This window comes from Stegodyphus dumicola, chromosome X2, assembly GCF_044657685.1.
Source record: "Stegodyphus dumicola isolate Sdum_Otavi_A_Nest chromosome X2, ASM4465768v1".
In the NCBI taxonomy this organism is placed as follows: Eukaryota; Metazoa; Arthropoda; class Arachnida; order Araneae; family Eresidae; genus Stegodyphus; species Stegodyphus dumicola.
Genome location: NC_140781.1, coordinates 157,416,498 through 157,441,785, shown reverse-complemented (window position 1 = coordinate 157,441,785; position 25,288 = coordinate 157,416,498). Strand labels below are relative to the sequence as shown.

The following is a 25,288-nucleotide window of genomic DNA, read 5'->3' as shown; positions in this document are numbered from 1 at the left end:
TAAATGAATCCTAGTTTATAAATATAAATTTCAGCTTTGATCGAATGGCAGAAAGGAAACTGAAATCAATGATAAAAAAAGGTGCATATAACCAATAAAATTTCTTATGCGCCAAGAATGTAGAAGTACATTTTTATGCAGAAATACACAGAAAACGCTTTTCTAAACAGTTTTTTTTAAATTATTGCTGAAAATCAAGGGAAAGTGATTATTTGAAACTCTTGAGCTATCAGTATCGAAATAAGAGACACAGGCCTGTTTATAATCCAACCAAAAATACAGCTATAACAGCAGTTCCTTTATTAGCGTTCTGGTTTCTTATTACGCCCAGACCTTCGTCTAATTTTTTTAAATTTTACACCACTCATATTGTAAATCAAAATTTGACGTGAAACAATAAAGGAAAATAGGAAACTGGTTATTTGAATGAATTTCAATTAACTGTGTTGCGACAAAGCATATGACAGCTGTCTGCTTAAGAGTGTGTGTGTGTGTATTTAATTATGGCAAAGCACACCAGGGCTATCTGCCTAAGAGGAGGGATGCCTTCGTGGAGGATTTTCTAAGGGAAACTGGCTCGTATACACGTCTGCTTAAGAGAAGGGATACCTTTGCAAAAAGCTTACTAAGCGAAAGTGGCTCGTGTCAACTAAGACACATGGCAAAATTTATGAAAAATTCTTACGCATCCAGTTCATTGCCGGATATGAATCCAGGTTAAAAACAATTGGTGTTCAGCTATTTTATCGCTCGACCGCTGGAAGATAAATTGGCTATTTGATGAATGAGAAGATTTATTATTTCTCGCAACTCATACAACATTGTCAAAATTAACTTTACACTGTTAAGATGCACGAGCTTATCCAATCTCAGGTGTTTAATTACTAGTTAGCATCAATAACAGTTTTTATTTCGTTCGATAACCTTGGAAATGAAAGTTACAAAGATGTAGACTCGAAAGATATCTATATGGTTAAGTTATTTAATTACGGCAAAGCCTCGAGGGCTATCTCGCCTAAGAGGAGGGATGCTTTCGAGGAGAACTTTCGAAGGGAAACTGGCTCGTATACACGTTACACATGGGGAAAACCACGAAAACACCTATGCAGCCAGCCTGTTCGCGGGATTCGAACCTCGGACCGAACTACCAGTGTTCAGCGACTTTACCGCTCGGCCGCTGGTGGGCTCGAATGATATCTATATAAAATGCAGACAAGGAGTATAAACTATATATGTAAGGAGCTTCAGTGTAGGCATTTTCTTTCGATGCTAGGATCAAAAGGCATCTAGTACACTTTCTAATTCACGTACCATAAATTCACAATGTAAAATACATTTTTCATATTAGTACCTCGCATTATATTAATATATTTCATTTCTGTTAAGATGATGTTGTGATTATTTATTTTCACCTTAAAATCAGATCAAATTGAGTTAAATTACCTCGTTATGCATTGGGTTATAAATATAACAACAATACTGTGTACCGCATCATGTAGAAAGTCATAAAAACGTCCATTTAGCAACACTGTTCGCGAGGATTTTAATTCGGGTCGAATTTCGAGAGTTTTAGCGATTTTTAGTATTCGGCCATTGCTGAGCTCTTCAAATAATTTGAAAATTCTCCATTGAAGGCGTCTCGTCTGTTACTAAGTTAGCTCTCTCGTTCAAATATTGATTAAGCAAAAAATTTAAACAGTTTATTTTTAAACATCTGAATTTCGTAAACATTCTAGTCATTCGCACCAAACCCTGATCATATCTAGAAATCGGACAGAAATTTTAAATAATTCAGAGAGATGGAAGAACAGAACAGAGGTTCTCAACTAGGGAAATATTTCGTTGTTTCTGGGGAGAATGCGGGCAGCATTTTATTTACGTGTTAAGTATTTAGTTTTAATTTATAAGTATAAAAAACTACTTTTATTCCAATTTTGGTATTTATGAACATTTTCTAGTGCAATTTGTAAAACACATTAAAAGTAAGCTAAATAAATATCTATGTGTTTTTCTACTTTTGAAAAGGAAGGGGGGTCGATCGTCCAGCAGTGAAGAAAGGGATAAATGGAGCAAAAAATTTGAGAACCATCGGCATGGAACGTTTTCAAGAACCGCATTTTGTAGCATCTTCCTAGTTTTATTTAAAATGTACCAACAATATCAACTTTCTTCTTCTTTATAACTAGCATTTTAGTTTCCAATGCGCATGACTTTTCTGCCTTAAACAAAATAAATCAGGATTTAAGCTCCATAATCTCGAAAGCAGTTTGTACCTTTTCTGGCCCTTTTGCAAAAATTTTAATGTATGCCCAATTAAAAAACTGAAATGCCTTGCGACCTTTTGTAAAGCTGAAAATCTGTTATTATGTTGCATTAGTATTAGATCGAATAATTCGCAAACATCATTTCTTAGTAATTCAGTTTCTGTCAATGAAAACCAATCATCAGAAGCCTTCTCACCAGATATATTTATTGTTTTACGTCCTCTCTTTTCTGGTATTCATGTTTTAGTATTCATTTCTTCAGCTAAACATTTTGTTGAATTGTGAAGAGTATCGAAGAAATCATTTCTATGCTGCTGATTTTCATCTGTTAGTGCTTTTATCATTTCCTCACCATTTTCAATAGTGGTATTTTTCTACTGTAAAAGTAAATTTATTTTATTTACTTTTCTTAGTATTGTATCAGAATACTAATAATACAATGAAGTTGAATTTTGTTAGTATTTTAATAATATTCGATCATTTACTGCGGTGTCTACTGTAACTTGCATTTGTCCGTCATACGTTTCTTTTAAAAGTTGTACTATTAAAGACATTTTTCGTAGCATTTTTACTGCATCAGCTTTAGCAGACCACATTGTTTCACTGAAACTTTTAAGATGAACAGATAATTTTTCTTTTAGAAGATCCCAAATACTTACTGGAATTTACATAATGGTTGAACAATTGTTCCAAATTTCATCTGCACAGCATAGACGCCTACTAAATTAAGGCTGTGAGCAATGCATGGAATAAACTTCTTCATAAAATCCTGGCTTGTATCCTCTTGTATTTGCCAGTCATATTTGCTTCATTAACATATGAATGTCATTTTATATTTCCAATATTTAGTCCATCTGATATTAACATTTTCCATGTAATTCGCAAGTACTTCAACAGATTTTTCGTGAGTCGCAATAAAATCTATAAAGCTTTTTTCACGGTTACATTTATTTATGTAAGAACCAACGTTAACGTAGTGAACAGTTTCAGTCATCTGTTCCTGTTAGAAGTATCAGGTGTTCAACCATATATAATAGAAAAATATATTTTACTTTCTGAATATTTGGAATAATATATTGCCTATTTTTTGAAAGCAGCTATATTAATCATATCTTTCGTATTATAAAAGACAAATAATTAATCTTATTTTTCTTCTGATTGTCAATACGTTGTGCTATAATAGGATCGTAGTGACTGATTAATTCTATGGTATTTAAAAATTTGCCACGTTCGGGATAACCAATTTTCACACAAGTTCCTCGTCATTATTTTTATATAGTGTAGAATTCCGTACAAAATAACTTTTAAAATATGCCTCCACTTAATTAATCATCTATAAAATCATCTATTCTAATTTTTTATTCGTATGTTTCTCATCGATTATAATTGTTTTGCAATGCTATGAAGTTTCATGTCGTGGTAAGGCTGAGCTCAAATGCTGCCAGTCTCCAAATCCCACTATAGTCCGCACATTCTGATTCTAATTTTTACCAAACAGAATGCATGGAAAACAGAACAGCGCATCATTTCGCTTGGAATATATCAATTAATATCTCAGTACCTGCTCTCTACTGGTTTTCATAAGATATTGTTTTATCAAAATGCCTATTTTCTGTATCAGGATAAACAATTATTATGCTCGCTTATTCAGGTCTATGTTGAACAAATATTTAAATGTTTCTTATTTGTTATGCACCATGTTATGGGATCATTAAAATCCATTAATTATGATGATTGATCATGATTAATTCATAGATTCTATTTTAATATCATCATATTATTATCATCACACTGCATTTTGCTTTTGTGCCTTTGGTTTTTATTTTTGTCTTTGTTATCATTTCTAATTGCATATGAAATATTACTAGAACTTCTTTCACGTGAAATATTGTTAGATCACTGCCTACTACTTGTAGAAGGCAGATTTAATTCTGTTGTTGATGTTAACGTTGGTTGCGATCTTTTTATTTTTGAGAAAAGTGGCAACAAGTGTTACATTTTTTTTAACATTTTCAATTTTAATCTCTCTTATTTTTTTTAAACTGTGCACCGGATGCTTTTTTGGTGAAATATTTCCCTACAAAATGTTATTTAAATATAATGTTATAATTTCGTATTATTTACAAGTTACTTTTTAATACAAACTGCACTTTTTGTTTGTGTTAATATTACAAACGGACGAATAGTATCGACTACTTCGAATATTATTGTATTAAATAACAAATTCGAATATCTCTAATATTGCATAATATATTACAAGGTAAATTTTTATTAATTTTATAACACCTTTATTTACTTGTTTTATTTATTTATACTTTACACTAGGTAATACACTTTACACTAGGTAATTTATTTACACTTTACACTAGGTAATTTCTTTATACTTTACACTAGGTAAGATAGATAGTAAGATAGGTATTCGGATTTAATATTATAAGTTGTTTACTATGTTTAATTATTCAGTGTAATAAAAATTCGAGGCATTTGAGTGTTCAAGGTATTCGTGTATTCTACACCCAGAAACTATTCGAATTCGAGAAGTAAAGGACATTCGCTCATTTCTAGTTTATATCAATTTAATAATTAAAAACATATGAGTTTATTTACAGTTAGTTATCAACAAATTAGTAATATTTACTGGCACTACTATAGGAGATACAATTGTATTGCCAATAATAACTCCCAATACACCCATTAAAATTCGTTTTACTCAGCACCCCTATGCAAAAAATGGGAGCGAAAATTATATTAAAATATTGAAAATAATGATAAAATTAATATTATTAGCCCTGAATTACCTCTTCTAGGAATAAAATGAAAGAAAAACATAACGCTACGTCTGCGAACGTTTATCGAAAAAGTCATTTGCCCGTAAATAATGAAAATCAATTAAAAAAACTGCCCGCTAAATCAAGCTGCGCCCGTGGCGAATGCCGTTTTTCCCACGCTCTAGTTACGGGGCTTCATAGCACGATGATTACATGGGCATTTTGTGGTATAACCTACAAGTAACGAGAATATGAGCAAGTTTCGCTTACAGCCTTAAAGTGCTTTGTCTTAATCAACCAACTGGCTAACTTTTCTCCATTTAAATTATTTATTCAAGTTATTCAAAAGTTTTTCTTCTGTTTACTTATCTTCCCCACTGCCTAACTGGGTTTTTTTAGTGCTATATAACTGGCCCCAGGCGCTTGACGACTCTAACTGCTGCAGAGGCAATGCGCCTCCTCTCTTCTTTCACCATCCAAGCCCTCCTACGAGGGACACATTTCATGTACCATGCTTTCTCAGACTCCGTAAGGAACTCTGTAATTGCTCTGGGATATATTGCTTAAGCAATAGAACCCCAGAATAATACTGCAGTATCGCAGTATCTTATATTTAAATTCTTGGAAGTTGAGATGGCGCTGTTATTTATTTTTTAATTTTAAATGTGACTGAGTTATCCTGAATTCATTGAAATAAATGAAAAATTTTATGCCTTGTTCCATTTTACATTTATATAAAATAATATAGTTTCGCAATCCATGAGATTTTCCTGTTTACTAACAGAAATTTCACACTGACGATGTATTCGGTATCTCTTATTTTAACGCGGATTCCAGACTTTTAAGTTAGCAGCATTCTATAGCATGGGAAAGTAATGAATGCAGTTATTTATACTGCCACCCTGCGTTTCATAAAACATTCGATTTTCATATAATTTATGACTGTAGTCTCTGAGAGGACAATACGGTAAAAGTGCAACTTTATTGTGCTTGCGAAGGTTGATGGCCAAAATTAACTACCTCTATTTAGTACAGAACGCAGAGTATACGAAAGTTGCCTGTTTTTGTAAGCATTACATTTTATATTACGCTCAAAGAGACATTTTTTAACATTTTGTATGTTACCTTTCTTTATTGAATATCATGTTCTTCGCACTTAAACCATAAAATTCAGTTCAATAGCAATATCACAAAATATATAAATAGAGCATATCTTTGGAATTTCCGATACACAGTCTCGCGCGCTGGAGATAAGTTTTTTTCTCGTACAGTGTTGCCATTGCTCTTTGAAATTGTTGAGTTCCTTAATCAAAAATTCGTTAAAGTTTCACAAAATATGAAATAGATAATAAAACAAATTCCGAATTCGGGCCCATATTCGAGTTGAGGGCTGCGTTATTCAAATTTTGATGTCTCTAGGTACCGTTGCTTTTTCACAGGGTGAGAAACATATGAACGTTCATGCAGATTCTTCATTATTAAATTTCTTTAAATATAATGCAGGGCTCGAATATTTGGTGGCAACAATTTGAGAAGTGAAACGCCGTTTTATACTGGACGGCCCAAAATGCCAAAACGATATTAATACCCCTTCTGTGCAATTTGCCCCCTTTTTTTTGCTCATTACGTGCTCCGCCCTTAGGCACTACACGGAAAGGGAGGGATGCCCCGTGGAGATCTTTTTAAAGGAAATTGGCTCGTATCCGTGTTACACATGGGGAAAACCACGAAAACGCCCATGCAGCCAGCCCGTTTGCCGGGACTCGAATCCCGGACCGAACTACCAGTGTTCAGCGGCTTTTACCGCTCGGCCGCTGGTGGGCACAATTTTCCCCTTGGGCTTAAAATTTGAACTGAACAATAAACTGAACTAAAACTTTCATTCTTTATTACTGATACATTACAAATGCAGTAACTGACCAACTAAGGGTTAAATTTATTTCATGAGAAGAAAAAATTTTTGGTTGATTTTGCTTGAATATTTCTGGCTCATTTTATGAGAAAGCCCTTAATTGACGCAGCAGATAACAACACTGACCACTGGTAATTTGACCCTGGCTCAAATCTCGGGAAACGGGCTGTCTGCATAGGCGGTTTCATGGTTTTCCACCGTGTGTAATGTTAATACGAGCCAGTTTCTCTAAGAAAGCTTTTGACAAAGGCGCCCTCCCCTTAAGACAAATAGTCACGGTATATTTTGCCTAAACTTAATAAATCCAAATCTTTTGATGTTCAATGCATAATCACGAGCCATGGTACACTCATGTCCATAAATTAAGGATAACTCTAAAATAAATATATCACCTGTAAAATCACTACACACATCTTCAAGAATCATATGCAAATTTCAGGAAGTAACCAGATGTTAATTTCAGGAAGTAACCCGATAGATTTGTCGTCATCGAAAGACAAATCTATCGGGACGTCATTCTGGAAGAACATGTACGTTTGTTTCGGGGCGCCATGGGCGCACAATTTGTGTTTATGGATGACAACGCCCGTCCTCACCGTGCAAACATCGTAAGCGAATGCCTTCAATCGGAGGATATCACCCGTATGGACAGGCCAGCATTCTCACCGGACTTGAATCCAGTAGGGCACGTGTGGGACATGCTTGGCCGACGAGTTGCAGCCCGTCAACCTCCTCTTACATGTCTACCGGAACTTCGGAGAGCATTGCTTTTTGAGTGGTGTAATATCCCCCAAGATCAGATCGATAATTTGATACTCAGCATGCCTAGGCGTTGTACGGACTGTATTGCATTGTCTGGGAGACATACAATGTATTAACAATCATACCAACCATGTAATACTGATTTTTTGTAAATAGAGTTTTTTTGTAATTTGCTCCAGGGAGAAAAAAAACGCTAATTTTTTTAATAATATCAAAATACAGCATCTTTTTTTGCTCTTTACCTTTTGTTTAATAAATAAGCTTTACAAATAAGTCAAATTTGTTTTGCTTCTAACACTTCCTTTGCCTGATTTTGCATTATCCTTAATTTATGGACATGAGTGTAAATGACCCATATTTAACAAGGGAAAACGAAGCTGGAGATGGTGTTTCTTTTAAAAACCATCCCCAAAGTTAAGATTTGGTTCTTTCATTGTAGTGGATGAGAATTTGATTCATCTCGTTATTTGTATCTCGAAGTGCATGTAAATGATTACTTTTTCGAAGTGCAACGGATTTGTGTTTCGTAGTTATATATGTATACTATATAAATTGTATGCCTTCCTTCTAATAAATTTGATTTAGGTTTGTTCAGTGTCAAAGGAGAATTACTGTTGGTATAATCATTTATTTCGTGCTATGTATTCCTCTACTCTCTAATGGATTGCATGTGAGACATTCTTACTCAAGAAGATATATAAAACATCTTCTTACCCTTTGCTGCTCTGCAATTTATTCCTTCTTCCGTCCATAGGAGGAAAAAGGATTATAATCACCTTGCTGTTCTCACCAAAACTATTGCAGAAATTCTCTCACGTTTGTTTACTTGATTCTTCTAAGTATCATTATTATTTCATGTTTTGCATGAGGGTATTTGAACAACATCGATTGGCCATGAAAAATGGGAAAAATCATGCATCCCAAATCAATAAATTGTTGGTGTCGTGGAGGTGGTTCTGAGGATGTTACTTCCTCCTATACCAAGACAAATTGTGTTGAGTGAACATGTCGTGGAAGATAGATATTCGATAAACGTGAGGAGGGGAAGAGAAAAAAGAACATCATAAAAAAAGCCACCTTAAATGCAACCCTCTTGTTTTACGATCAACCACAAATAGCATTTTCTTGTTTATGTTAAAAAAGAATGCACTAAACATTTTTTTTCGATATGCTTAAAATTCTGATCCAGTGTTTGCGAATTTACCTTTTGATGGCTTTCGCACCAGGTGCATGAGAATACTGAGAATTTCATATAAACCCTGACGTTATAAATCTTTAGCTGCGAAGCAACAGAAACCTCTTCTACAACATATTAGCATCTCATAAATAATAAAACCGTCTACCTATTGCTAGATACTAGATTTATTTTGAAACTTTTTATGTTAGATTTACTTAAAATTGTGCTTGTAAATATAACATTGCCAGAAATTCAGTGTAGTTTAAGGAAACTTTTAAAATAAACCTTAGTTTCTAAGAAAATACTATTTATGATACGCAAATACTGTTTTTATATGAAAGAAATTATATAGACGTTAAAACACTTCGATCATTCTTTTTTTCAAGGAAATAAATCAGAAAATTCGAGTAAAGCGATAATTAGGTTTTTGCAAAATTTATAAAATTAAAATTTATGAGCTTTGTAAACCACTAGTCTCAGAAATAAAGTAAATCTGAGGTGATTAAATTTGCTGTTGTAATTATTTTATGCAAATTGCTTTGTAATTGTTATTTTATGCAAACAATAAATCATATGTAACATTTTTACACATTCGTTTCCACCTGCTTTCATGTTATTTTCTATGCATAAGCAGATACGTGTTGGAAATATAAGTATTTCCTATTTTTTATTTACTTAACCCTTTGCGGCACAGTGCGTCCGGTTTGGACACACCTAAGAATTTCCTTCTGTACGCACAGAAAAATTGAATTAAAAAAGGATTTATAGGTTACTATAGGTTACTCTGAACCTTCTTTATTTATAGTAGATGGCAGCTCAACACAAACCAGTCCATATATTTTAGCCATTTTTAGTTTTAAGACCCTCATTTTTCAAAGAAATCTTCCCGATTTTTTTAGGGTATAATAGGAATTGTTTGAAAATAAATTTCTATGTTATTTTTTGGCTGTATGCTAATCTCCTTATTCTATATTAGTTTTAAATTTTTACCTTGAAATCTTGCCTAAAATCAAACGGCGAACCCTAGGTGTGCCCAGACCGGGCTCACCGATGTTCTAGGACAACTGAGAGTCTATATTCTTTGTTTCTCCGCATCTCATAGGTCAGTTCATTGACAATAAGGCTCGCTTCAGCACTCTTTTCGAAGCTCTATTCAATCAGTTTGCCACTTTGCGCACACCCACAGAATTAAAACGATAAGTGCTATCTTCACAAAATTTTACTTGTGTATTCCTCTAGGCCTAAATTAGACTGCCTACCTTTTTTTTAATCGAAAATCTGACTTTAAAAGGTAGCGTGCCGGAAAGGGTTAAATGTTAATGTTTTTTTCCCCGTTTAGGCCCACCAGCGGCCCAGCAGTAAAGTCCCTGAACACTGGTAGTTCGGTCTGAGGTTCGATTCAGCGAACGGGCTGGCTGCGTGGGCGTATTCATGGTTTTCCCCGAGTGTAACGTGGTAATGTGAGCCAGTTTCCCTTAGAAAGTCCTCCACGAAGGCATCCCTCCATTCCGTGTAGTGCCTTAGGACGGAAAACGTAAATATTAATAAAACTTCTTTTAATAGCCTCGATTGGGTGGAGGGAGTTGTTAACACTCCATTTCTGGTGCTGTATCTGTTAATTAAATAAACAGTTAATTATTCTTTATTAAACACAGCTTCTGAAATAAATAATAATATTCTGTTTCTGAATTAATAATAAAAACTCAGTTAATTAGCTCAATAAGGAAGAAAATGAATTGAGATGATATTCATGATGTGGTATTTACGAAACCACTATGCGTTATGTGAGCATTTTCAACAAAATATATGTTTCAAGAACTAAAAAATGGAACTATGATAAACTACACCGAAAGAAAAGAGAAATAAAAGATTCAGCTGAGGAGCATCACTTGATTATGGCAAAGCTCAGTAAGGCTACCCGCCTAGATGATAGGCAGATAGCCCTTAAGGCTTTGCCGTAATTAAATGACAAATAACCAAGCCCACCTAAATGCCTTCGTACAGGACTTCTTAAGAGAAAATGGCCCGTACTCATGTTCTACAGAACGAAAATCACTAAAATTTCCATTCGCCAGAATATGAACCCGGGCCGAATGACCAGTAACTTGTAAATAGCGGTTTTATCACGCTGCCGGCTGGAGGGCCGTCGTTAAATTGGACGAAAATATTCATTAAATCGAGAGATTTTGCTGAACTGTTATTAAGAAAATATAAAAAGTTCATTAAATATTAAATAGTCAAATTAAAATTCAATTACAAAGCATAGAGTGATGCCCCGATTTTCACTCATACTGCGTTCCAAGATCACAAAAAAATACTGCACATTACATGTAATATGGCATTTGTGAAACATTAAATATAATATTGTTTAGAAGTTCTAAATGTCTAGATAATCAGGAATTACTAAACTGAAAATATGGTAAAAAATAATATAATTTAGCATAATGCTATGGCCATTCATGTTTATTATTACCACTTTTTAAACCACCAGATTGTTCCTTGACGAGTAATTATAAGATACAGCCTAACCTTTACATCAAACAGCAAATACCATGTAATGCAAATTTCAAGACATCGGCCATCTAAGTTAAAATTGATGAAGTGCTTTTAGAAACATTGTAGCAGTTTCTTCCATTAAAAATTTCTTGTTAAATACCAGAAATTTTTTCAAATTTCCTTAAACTCTTTTAAGTCTTCAAAAAAGGGCAATTTATTTCGGAGTTTAGACATGCTGTATTTAATTGCTATAGTTCTATTCTCAGCGACTTTTCAAGGAGCTCAAACCATTAGCTAAGAAATATTTTCGTAAAGTGCAGTTTAACTATTAATGTAAGTTGGTCTAAATTTTAATTTATAAAGCTTCAGATATTAGAGATAGTACTAATGCATTTAAATTGTACAAACCTCCCCCTAGATAGCCTCTTTTTTTTTAATGATGATGATGTAGAATTTTTTAATATTATTTTGCATGCGTCAGCTGAAGATTTAAAATCAGTGATTAGAAGGTGCCCAAAGGGTGACTGTCTAGAAGAAAAACTTTTCAAATGTATAGCTCTTTTAAGTGTTACAGAGCTTCTTTCGAGCTTGCTTCCCCACCATCAAGGCTAATAAAAAGGCACTTAAATTGAAAACGTTATAAACTCTAATCAGGTTTACGGTAGCGAGCTTATGCAAAATGGTATTCTACGAACTAGACATGTCTCTGTTGTAGCCAGACATGTTGATAAATGCACAGAAAAGAAATGTTATAGTAATTATCATATTGTTTAGACGGAAACTTTTAGCACTTAACTGTATTTATTATAGTCTTCCCCCTGGCTAAATTATGGAGTTTTTTTTTAACGATAACGCATTTTATGTTGCTAGTATTGTATGCTAACGATGCAGTTCAATAGATATGAGGAATTTAACAAAAAGAAGTATAGGTAATATATTTTTAAAAAATTGAAATAAATATAAAAATGATATACCATTGTTATAACAGATTTTTAGGACTTCCTTATGCTTTAACTTATTCATAGATTATTAGGTCATTTTTATAGCATCGAGCAACAATGTGTTTCTAAAATTCAAAATAATTGTTTAAAAATACCCCAAAATAACAGCTGAAGTAATTAATTTACCTAACTAGTCCCTGCTAAATAACTTAAGGTATAATGTTGTATCTTATTAATAATTTTCGAGTATGACACACATCTTGAATAATATATATATAGTCCTTTAAGCCCTGACAACGCATAAGCCGAAAGAAGCCAACATAGTAATTATATACTTTATAAAATAGATTGGTTTATTAATAGAGGCAAAGCAGGCGAGGTCTATTGGCTTTTCGGGGGACTACCTTCGTAGACGACGTTGTATATAATGGAGAAAATTCGTCGCAGTCTGCCAGTAGTTGCATCGAAAACAGTTTTTACGAGTTTTAATTTAATTATCGATAGATTGTACTAAATTATTTCTGCTTTGAAGAATTATTATTATACTAATTTCTTTCGATCTATGCTTTGTCCCCACTTCAGCGATAATGTATCGAAATATAAGTAGCAATTATTATAAATAAAAAAACAATGAAACAACACACCATGGGATTTCAATAAATTAAGTCTTAAAAAACAGGGCTTCGTATAAAGCTTCCTTGAACAACAACCTGTGAAGCAAACTAAACACTTCAAATTGTTAATTCGTGGAATTTTATTACCAAAGCAAATCACCTGTGATGCGCTTATATTTGATATATGAAAATTATATGACATTAGTGAAATCCCTCAGTTGTGCCTTCTATGTCTTTATTTTAAGTGTAAACGTACGCAGGGAAATTTATCAGGTGTGCGTGTATGTGCAAATTATATAGCAGCGAACAAAGCGTCAATTATTGGAAGAATGTTTTGATTTTACAGTAAACATATAAATAAATTGCATTCGACCCATCAGCTGCCGAGCGGTAAGAACACTGAACACTGGTTGAATCGACCCAGGTTCAAATACCGGCGAACGGACTGGCTACATAGGAGTTTCGCAGTTTTCCCCATGCCTAACCAAGAATATGAACCCCCAGTTTTCCTTAAAAGTCCCCCATAAAGATATTCCTTCCCTAGGAAGATGGCCCTCGAGTGTTTTTCTATAATTCAAGAAATTGAATCTAATTATTTTTTTTCTCTTAATTAAGTGTTATGTTTCTTGGGAAATGGATAGTATCCTACAAAAACGACTGTATACACTAAAAAAAAGGAACAAACCATTTTATGGTAAAAATTGAGTTTAATTAATTAATCGTGGAATAACAGTCTTCGAATGTTTCCTAAAGTGAATTGTTGAATTATTAAAAATTTAATTTCAATAATTCACTCCTGCTCACAAAATAAACAACAAAATCAAAACACCAAATAAAACAAAAACTATTTGATGTATATGCGGTGAATTTAATTCAAGAGGTTGGTGTGGCGTTACTAAACCACATAGCAAACAATAAAGTAAAGACATACCAAGACACATGTATTACGGCCATCACATCGAGAAAGACCAAATAGATCGGAAGAATGTGATATGGAAACCTCACGCTACTAACGGGTACCTTTAACTGAAATGTATATACTTGACGACGGCGAGCCAACCGAACCATAGTGTCCTTGATCGCTTGTTGTGTCAACAGGGCCATTCCTGTAGTAATGCATATCGGAGATTTTTATTTTAACCACTGAGCGGGTTCCCGACCTAAGTTAGAGACCAAACGGAACAATGCCCAATCAGCGGAAGAAAAGTCTCAATTATTCTCTAGCAGAAAGAAAGAATTACAGTAGCAAGGTTTGTACATTGACAACTTTGCACGTAGTGCTGCAAATAACATACATAATTTCATAATCCAGTAAGAATGAAACAGTAGCAAGGTTTGTTACACTGACAACTTTGCACATAGTGCTCCAAGTAGTTCTACATATATCATAATCTAATAAGAATGTTCTAATTCCTGATATTGAATTTTCTGCCGTTTACAAGCAGATTGCCCATAATAGGTCCATAACATGTCATAAATTCCATTTATTCTAATGTTTCATAATACTAAATTAATTATATTATTATTATATATGTTTATTATAAGTCAATACTTATAGTTCAAAAATACGTTCATAGCATGTCGGAGCTCATGGAGGGTGCCCGGCGGTACACTGCGATCTACTTTTCGTCGTCCTAACATGTCCCACACATGATCTGTGAGATTAATGACCGGTGATCTAGCTGGCCATGGCAGATGTGGAATAGTTTCACTCTCCAGATAACTTCTCACCACCCCCTCGAGCTCTATGTAAGCGGGTGTTATCCTGCATAAATATTGCATCGATACACTTGGCAGCTATAAAAGGACGCACAAGAGGGTGTAGAATTTAGTCGCGATATCGGATGGCTGTGACGGACCCACCAGATCGGTGCGGCCGTTCATTGTTATTCCAGACCATAAAAGTAAGCCTCCTTCTCTGTAATGATCTCTTCCGACGATGTTTGGCATCCTATAGCATGTCTGTGACTCTCTCCATATCAATGCTCTTCAGGAATCGTTCTGGGTGTTAAATCAATACTCATCCATAAAGAATACGTCGCCCCACTGCTATGGGCACGGATCCAATTCAACCGCGTTGTGACTTGCGATGGGAACGAAGGAGCACAAACCGCAGGCGGCCGGGCGTACAGTCCACCTTCAGACAGTCGACCCGACACGGTTTTGCGGCATTATAGATGCGATGCCAGCCGCCATGCTGTTACTGTTTTACGGCGTCTTGCACATAGCAACAGTAAGCGATCATCTGCCGTTGTTGTTATTCTCCGGTGTCAGGACTCACGTCTTCTAGTAGGGTTTTCATCCTTCTGATAACGATTCCACAGCCTGTTGATGACACTATGAATGCACATTCAGCTCTCTCACAACAGCGGATTGCCTTGTACCAGCTTGCAATATCCCGATAGTCTTCGAACGCATTTTACCGTGCAAATGGCGTGTTCCAACTTATGCTTTCCGCTTTGGCAATCTCGAATAACACGGAACTATCGCTGCCTGCGAACTGGCGCATATGTCCCGCATGCCCCTTTTTAAGGCTCTGTGATGTGACTGCGGGGTTGCGTTTTATGCTAATTTTAGTTGCCTATTTGCATTCGGCGATGCAACCTGATATATAATTTGCAATTTGCATGTCTTAATTCCTCTTTTTGCATTCGTAATTTTTTTTTTTTTTTTTTCGTACGAGTGTATTTTAGGAAAATTCTTTGCTTTCAAATAGTCTTTGGATATGCATAAAATAATATACTTAATGCTGAATGTACTCGTTTGGAAGTGTTGTCGAGTGCTTTAATAAAATGGTTATTAATAGTGCTTTAGAAAATCTTTCAAGTTTAATGTTAAATTTAAAAATTCCCCATTTAAACAAAGTTTCCGCATTTTCGCAAACTGTCTTCTGTTTTTATCTTTTTTATTCTCTGTTTCATTTTGAAATAACTTAAAAATTATAGAGACAATTCCAACAAGCCAATTCCAAATGCTATAAGAGTAGTCAGAATAACTTAATTTTATGCGAAAAGCAAACTTTGGGGGGAGATGAAGACTCATGTTCATAAAAAAGCAAATGGATGCATAAAATATATGAAACTCATTTTTGTGATTTAAAAAAATTACATATGCGTTGCGTACAAAATACATTAAAGTATGAAATGACTAGAACGTAATACGAAATTACACTTAATACTTACAAGTAGTTCTGTGAGCATATTTATGATAAAATACATTACTTTAAAAAAAGATGTTCTAATTATTATAAGGAAAATACTATTAAAAATCAGAGGATTAGTTCTAGGTAGTGGATTTACGACCATTGTTTTTTGCACGAAAAACTTATTAAGCCGGACCTGTGACTGAAAATAGGATTCAAACCAATGTCATCATTTACGTTTTAATCGAGATTCCAGCCTAGTACTCTTTCGGCGGGACCTAGAGGTCAACTAATTACAGATTACGATGTTTTGAAGACTGACTTTTACAACGCATTATAATTAATATTAAAAAAATAAATGGAAAAATACTTAGTTTTAATTAAAGAAAATGTGAAAAAATTATTGATAACCGCAGGAAGTAAAGATGCTTAAAAATGAAATAATATATAAATTCGGATTAAAAGCTGAAGATTAAAGCCATGAAACTGGTATTTGCAATCATCTAAGCTATACATGACGGACAATACATACTTTACACCTCCGTGTTGACCTTTTGCACTCCATTATGGCGCCGCTACTGCTACATGAATGTTAAATATCACAACTCATGGCTCGGCAACAGCGACATGTGAAACATCTTTTATTGCGCCATCAGAGTAAAACGATAAAACAGGAGCTCCTAACGGGACAGGTATTGACACCCTTGCGGGTCAAAATAGTTTAAAGGTTGATTTGAAATTTTAAAGGTGTCAGGTTTTGATTGGGGGTCAGTAGCCTATATACTGGTCGACATTATGAAGATCCTACTGATTACAAAAAAATTATTTATATTGTATTGTGAAATAGATAATTAATTGTTTATTGATATCTAGCTATATCGTGTTGTAAAGAAGAACTTATATAAAAAATATAAAGGAAAATACATAAAAACTTACTCTATATACTTTAAAAATTAATAATACTTTCTTAAAAGTAAATACATATTTTATGCAAAAAGTGCAATACAAAAAAGTAAAATGCAGGAACACAAGAAATACAGCCAAAAAATACAATAAAATCAAAATAGCTTTAGAAGATATATACTATTATATACAAGCCGCTTGTAGAATTTAAAAGAAGATTATAATACACTGCTCGACATTGAAAATGCAACACCAAGAAGGAGTGGTCAGAAAGTGATGAAATTTGGCAAAACGACGGAGACAGCAAGCAGCAATAAGGGATCTTTATTTCAAAATGATAGTCAGAATACAGAGCGAGAACGGCGTCGGCTGAGTAGGATAAGTGATAAGTGACGGGGGACGTAGGCACTGTCCCTTTACCATAGTGGTTAATCAGTATAGCACTACGCCCACCATTATTTAGAGAACAACATTAACATAGCCCACCAGCGGCCGAGCGGTAAAGTCGCTGAACACTGGTAGTTCGGTCCGAGGTTCGAATCCCGCGAACAGGCTGGCTGCATGGGTGTTTTCGTGGTTTTCTCCATGTGTAACGTGTATACGAGCCAGTTTCTCTTAGAAAGCCCTCCACGAAGGCATCCCTCCCCTTAGGAAGATAGCCCTAGTGTGCTTTGCCGTAATCTCAATAAACCAAACCAACATTAACATATGTAACTAGTATTACAAATAAAGCATAGTTACGATGTACATAGGAGTAATTACATCTAGAAGAATAGGATATAAACTATATAACATATGTAATATTTACAGATTGTTGTGCGTCCGCACTACCTTCACAAGTGATGCTATACCAGAGGTATAACTACCGGCATATAGTATACATACGCATACTAAAAATGCGTGCACATATTATGTGACATATAAGATAAAAAAATAGTACACTAGTTCAATATAGAAATGCAGATGTAATACATAGAGCAAAGCGCAGTAATGGAATGTACAGCCATACGTATAAGATATACGTATAAGTCATGCGATGCAGTCAACTGCTAATAAATTACTTGCAAATTACGTTATGGTGCTACCTACTATATGAGAAGAGATTGCAATCTTACAGTTGAAAACTTAGTACAATATGTACATATTTATATAGTATTGTTATTGTGGCATGAAACGATGTACATAGCAGGAGTAATTACATCTAGGGGGGAGATATAAACAATATAACATATACAGATTGTTATGCAACCAGATGACATTCGCAATAGCGATGTTATACCAGAGGTACGGATATATGATGGACGATTTGTACGACTTGCATGACATGTGAGGACTATGAGCTAAATGATACAATACAGTTACCATACAAAGTACAGGTTACAATATTACGTACAGACCGATTATAACAACGCTGTTCATGTGAACTACAACATAAAATACAATAAATATATATCTGGATTAACATGTTACTGATACTCTGGAGTAAATACATTCAAGGGTATAGTGTACATAATGGCATTCAAAATATTATATAACACATATAATTACCATACAAAATGCGAGTTAGAAGATTACTGAAAAATTAATTATTACATTTCAATAGTATAAACAGTACGTTTCAGTATAAGTGTATTTCAGTAGTAAATACACTTCCGTAGTAAAGTGCGCGAAATATCTTCTGGAGTGAGTACAAATCAATGCTGAAACGTGCGAAACCCTTTTATACAGACTATGTCTAAAAGCTCCTACATATAAAATAGCGACAGTACTCATCACAAGATTACCGGTAGATTAATTATACAATGTTATTCTAGCAAGGGTGCTACATACAATATGCAGTATGGGTAGACAAAGCGCTAGCATCATTACAGAACATACTATTGTTATTTCAAATGAATATACATTTGGGAAGAAGGATAAGATATTCGTGCCAATACTATGTAAGACTATGAAAATAAAGATCAGATAAGGTGCTATATACAATATATACACTGGGTGTTGCATACACAAATATTGTTGCAGTAGTATTGGTATTTTACATAATATGATAAATGTTAAAAATAAATTGATGCATAACAATGCATACATATCTTGCATATAATCTCACAAATAGTGTTATCTTTGATACATTACAGGTGTGTAATATTCAGGCACTATAAGATGTCACAGATATAATACGATACAATTCTGTGGTTAGGTTAACATAAAGATGTTAGTATGCTTACTTACATAAGGTATACGAGGTAATTGCCTCCTCGAAAAGATTTTTTAAAAAAATTCTTAATGCTGTACATATAGCGAGATATAAAAATACACAAGACGAAACAGTGTCGCAACAAAACGTATGATTGCTATGCACAATACAGGGTACAAATTCAAATAATTTAATGTGTGAAAGTACATGTCTGACTTAAATGTTGTATGCAAACATACTAAATTAGCATTATATAGATACAAAATTTATTTCACAAATGAAATACTGGATAAGTAGACTATTACATCATAGGTGTGTTTAACACTTTGCATAATCTTAAAAGCATACAGAAAGAGTACTTGGCTGTAGAGCTTGTTGCACAAACATATAATAGTAGCAGACTAAGATTCACATAGCTATACATACATAATACAAACATATACTCAAGAATAATTTAGTATGCAGTAAAACACGTATGATAGAGAACACTGTCAAAGTTAACACTGTGTGAGATGCATAATATCCAATACATTCTAGAATGCATGTCAGTAACTATACATTAATTGACTACATCATTACACCACAGGTGTGCTTAAACACTTCTGTATGACCTTAATTTGTATAAAGCAGTTGCTACGCTTGAATTCTGAGAAATATGTACCAATATTGTGATACTTTTAAATTGCGGATATATTTGAATATTTAATGATTGATGCTAGAACTGCATTTGAATATAATGATGCAAGATTAAAGTTTAGGCAGTACATGATTTGATGTATACATTCAAGAGTAGATAGGTGCATATTGACAATTAAATAGCTGACATAGAGTACATGATACAGTAGTACCTTCAGAATATGGTTGGGATTCAGTTGTACGCTTATGAAGTTTGGCATAAGTCCAAGCCTAATGTGGATAGTTTATCCATAATATTTACAATTTGACGGATCAGGTGTCGCTATTTAATTAAAAATTTGCAAAATGTTTGACGATTAGCATCTGGGAGACGAATATGTGAACCAGCAGAGAATGGGCATGTTGAGAGGTAATGTTCTGGCGTACCCACATCTCCGCAACTACAAAGCTCAGTATTACTTAAGCGAAATCGTGCATAGTATTGTGGAAAAGGCCCATGTCCTGTCATATATCTAACGAGATTGGGTTTGTTAATATTTCGAGCTGTATCAACGTACGCGAGATGGTATTGCGTACGGCGACCAGTTTGGCTCGAGTCCCATTCTTCCTGCCATTGACCTATGGCCTTAAGTCGAAGAGATCTTTTAAGGTGTGAAATGGGCCATGGGATATTAATTTGTTCGTAAGCTTGTCCATTGGCAGCTTCCTTAGCCAATCTGTCAGCAAGCTCATTGCCATAATGACCGACATGGGCCTTTATCCACTCCAGCGAGATATGAATTTCCGGATGGTCTCGTAGATGTTGTTGTATCTGCTGGATAATTGGTGAGTAGTGTTCCGGGTTGTTGATACTATATAAAGAAGACTGGCTGTCTGTTTTTATCACTGCAGGTGTAATATGCTGTTCCTGCAGGTAACATATTGGGTGCGCAATTGCCACTGCCTCTCCCTGAAATACACTATTATTAGGGTAGCTGACCTTTCCATTGATAAATATTCGATTGGTCCTGTAGAACTATAAACGCACTGCCTGTGTTGTTATCAGGTTTTGATCCATCAGTACAGATCTCTGTATGTACATGTGAATCAGTAGATGTTGGGTTTAATCGTATTCTCATCTCGACGCCTATCTGCGAGGGGTGGATGTGTAAATGGGGGGCCTGTGCTTCATACTCTTCAGGAAGGAAGATGTCTTCTGTAAATGTTGCATGCCTACGTAATTGTTTGACGAGTTGCCGGGAAGCTTCCTCTTCTACACGAATATGCAGGGGGAGTAGTCCGGCTAAAACATTGATTGCGTCTGAGGCCGTTGGGCAATATGCACGAGTAATGTTAAGTGCAAATGGCCTTTGGATGGAAGACATATGTTTGATATTTCGCCCCTGCATGGGGTTGACCCATACTGCAGCAGCATATGAGACCATTTTTTCGGTGACCGTTGTGTAGAGAATCTTTTGAATATGAAGGTTGAGACCCCTTTTGTATCCTTGTAAATATTTCATTTTTTTGGCAATAACAGCCGTACGTTTTTTAAGATCTAAAATGTGAGGAATCCAAGTCAGTTTTTCGTCAAAGATTAGGCCCAAGTATTTGAGCTATTTGACGATCCGAATTCGCTGTTGGTTTATTACGATTTGTGGTCGTCTTGCCAATGACCCTCCTTTTTTTCGGCTCAGTAGGATGCGACATGAGACGGAGGTGCGTGGACACTATGCCTCTACCATTGAGGTTATTTGGTATAGCGCCACGTCCACCCATATCTAGAGTTTGGCCAAAGCGTGGTGTCACACAAACGCCTCACATTGAGCGTCCAACCCAGCGCCGGATTCATCCGGAGGGCAGTCCCACGGACAAAAGCGTCCTCCGGGAATTCACTCTCACCCAACTGCCCGGGTCCAGTAGTTATTTAAACAACAAATAATGGTTTTACAATAATGGTTTACAGGGCCAAACAAGGGCATTGAGATACATTGTGTGATTCATATTACAATTGCATTGGCATTATTTGCTTAAAGTATTACCACACTTGACAATACATGCTTAACATTTAAAACACTATTACGTTTAGAACACTATTACTGCAATACACACATACATTTTACAACTGCTTATTATACATTATGTTACACATTACAACTTTTTAAAAAACACTATCATTAATTTCTAATACGCTCTTGCTTTTACATCGACTCGTTTGTTTTACATTTATAACACTTTCACGTTTAGAACTCTATTATTGCAATACACATTTACTTTTACGTCTGCTATCTGCTTATGTACATTATGTTTAATACACTGCTTTAGGTAATCACTACGTTAATCATTGCGTTTCAATCTGTTTGCATAAGTACACACTGACATTAACAACTGCTTATATACATTACATTACACATTACAACATTTAAAAACATTATCATTAATTTTTAAAAACGTTCTTGCTTTTAAATCTACTTGTTTGTTTTACATTTAAACATTATTACGTTTAGAACACTATTATTGCAATACACACTTACATTTACGTCTGCTTATGTATATTATGTCTAATACACTGCTTCACCTCATTAATTATTGCGTATCAGTCTGATTGCCTGGGTACACACTTGCATTTACAACTGCTTATATACATTATACATTGACATCTGCTTAGCATTTTTTGTGTTGTTTACTGATATGGCTTACACGGACTAGTCCGCTGCGCATAGGTCAGTACCTATGTCCTTGAGCTTATTCATTATTTTGACTATTTTTTTCGTGAGATGCCTCTGCTTTACACAAGGTATTTGCAGAAGGCCTGCCTGTTTACCGTTGGCATTGGTATATGAAGGTGTGGATTGGTGTTTTGCATCTTATTAGACAAATGACAAATTAAATAGCAATACTAAATTATGTGCAATTTAAATCTTGTAATTTTATTTGAAAACTTAATTGCTATTGAATAAACAGAAAAATATGTATACTTTTAAGAGTACTTCCTTGAGCATTAAATGATTCTTAAGATTTATCACGCAGAAACTGGAGATGAAGTTTGCTTAACGAAGAAAAATAAAATTTGCTAAGACTGAAAATCTGGTAAAGTAAATGAAACAAAATGCTTTCATACAAAAAGGAAGTTGAACTAGAAATGAGCAAAAACCTAATCATTTTTCAATATATTTGACTGGTGTTTCATACCTGTATAAAACAAACATATGATGCTGAAGAATATTTTAAAGAAAATGCAATCATGACTGTTGATACAGTTTTTTATTTCTGGCATATCATTATTGAAATAAATACATATATGGCTAAACTGACGCAAGAGGCACAAGTATTATTCAGTAACTACAAACGTGCATTTCACATATGCTACCCTTAATGAAGATTGCCTGCTACCTTGAAACAAGGGTACGAGTTCAGCTTCCGCTTAAGGCTTGATCACATGTGTGTGTCTACCCCCTTCTAGCGTGTATGATATCGGAGTGCAACCCTCTTGGTAACAAGCCGGCTAAATGATCCATGTGTTCGGCTATTTCCGTTGAATGCTTTTGAGCAAGCGTCCGGCCAACTGGAAGGAGAGGAGGAAAAAAAATTATTCATCTCATTACCGTTGTAGATAAAAAGAGTTTCTTTAGGTTTAGGACAATTTGTTAAGGCAAAGCAACTCGAGGAATGGTTATGGAGCTTCAAGCCTATAGGAAGGGTTGCCTTTGGGAGGACTTTCTAACGGAAACTAGCTGGTATCCACGTTACACATGAGGAAAACCATGCAGCCAGCCCATTCGTCGAGATTTGAATCCAGGTCGAACTACCAATGTTCAGCGACTTTACCGCTCGGCCACTCGTGAGCGCAGATGAAAAGCTGCTATGATGATTATATATTAGCAAAAAGGCCGGACTGAGAAGAGCGAAATTATATTATTGATATTAAATTAAAAATGTATATTAAATTAAGAATTACTTCATGTGAACGAAAGAGATTTACATATATGAATTGTATATGAATGGAACTCTTTACTTGAAGAAAACATAGTCCATAAAAGTCATTAATTATAATATACCATAAAACATCAACTTAGTCTTAAACTCTTACACATGATATGAGTTGAACGTGCTTCAGAAAGATTTATTATGAGTATTTTAATAATTTTTAGGACAGAAAGGAGAAATAGCAGAATTAGCAGATTAAGGGCTTTTTAGAGATTAAAATTAGAATATTATCTATTATACACATCACTGAAAATGCGTAGCTGCAACCAGATTTTAAATTAAATTTTTATTCGTTCAAATCTGAATATATAATTCACATCGCATCTGCTCTGCTGTGTAGAAGTAGTCTTATCATTCGCATTTTATATTGAAATTTACTGTTAATTAGCAACCGTTAGGTAAAATGAAACAATTAAATTTTTATTGCCTTGCGTCAATATATACCTTGGAGCCATATAATTTTTTGTTGGACGTGTCAGTAACAAAAACACTAGAAAACTTTGTATAAAACATGCACGTAATACTTACGATTGCTTTTAGAAGTAGTGAGCGCCAAATTAACCCTTTGATATGTACTGAACTTCTCTCACGAATTCGGTATCAGCCCCAATTTCGATAACCCCCAGGATAAATTACCATAATAATAATAAATCCTATATGGAAAAAACCCTTCTATTAGAACTTCCGTCATTCTCTGAATTCTCGAACTACAATTATCGGGGGTCATTTCGCGGTGAAAAAAAGGCTTAAAAAAAGGGGAAAACAGACTGTAAAAAAATATCAAAGTTGGTCGAGACTTAGATTTTGACCTTCGTTCGTTACTGTTTTTGACCTGCGATTGATTATTATGATTCATGCGTTGTCGTGCAGTTACCGCGAGCTATCATGCAACCAGGTCAGACTGCGAGTGGTCCGTTCTCAAAATTAAATTCTAAATACCGTGGGTAAAGCATCATAGGGTGCAAAATAGATGAACGCGTTCAGTGACAAGACAGGCTGGGATTAAAGTAAATTAGACTATAGAAAATTCTCACTTTCCTTACTATCCCGTCGTGGCTGTTGACTCGGAACCCGGAATGTTTTGAATTTTTTACATTTATTATGAATCGTGACTGCTACAGAAGCCTGCTCCGAATGATAACAATTCAATTAGGATGGCAGAATGTATTAATTCTTGTACTAGAAAGAGGTTTAATTCACTAATACGTCATGCTTTGCTGTGATTTTTTAGCCCAGCGATTATGCTCTGCACCCTAATTTTGTGCTCCAAACAACATGAAGTCTGGTAATCTTGGTTAAATCTGTTGTTTATGCTCTTTTATAGGAGCCAATTTTCTTCCTTTCTCACATTTCTTTTATCATTAGGTGCATGGATTTGAGGACCTTGCAAATTACGTTATAACTCGTTTCTTGTCACGCCCCTCAAATGTTCTCAGCATTTTTATTGTCTTTTTTTTTTTTAGCTTTTTTAAAGTTATTTATAAAATATTGATAGATAATGATGTTCCCAGGC

General features: G+C 34.7%; 1 protein-coding gene across 4 annotated transcripts in view; it reads left to right on the top strand.

The window, feature by feature from the left end:
* The window catches only part of LOC118188762 (uncharacterized), an 819,948-nt gene that overhangs the window by 332,462 nt on the left and 462,198 nt on the right, over positions 1-25,288 (top strand). The gene's annotated exons all lie outside the window — the stretch shown is intronic.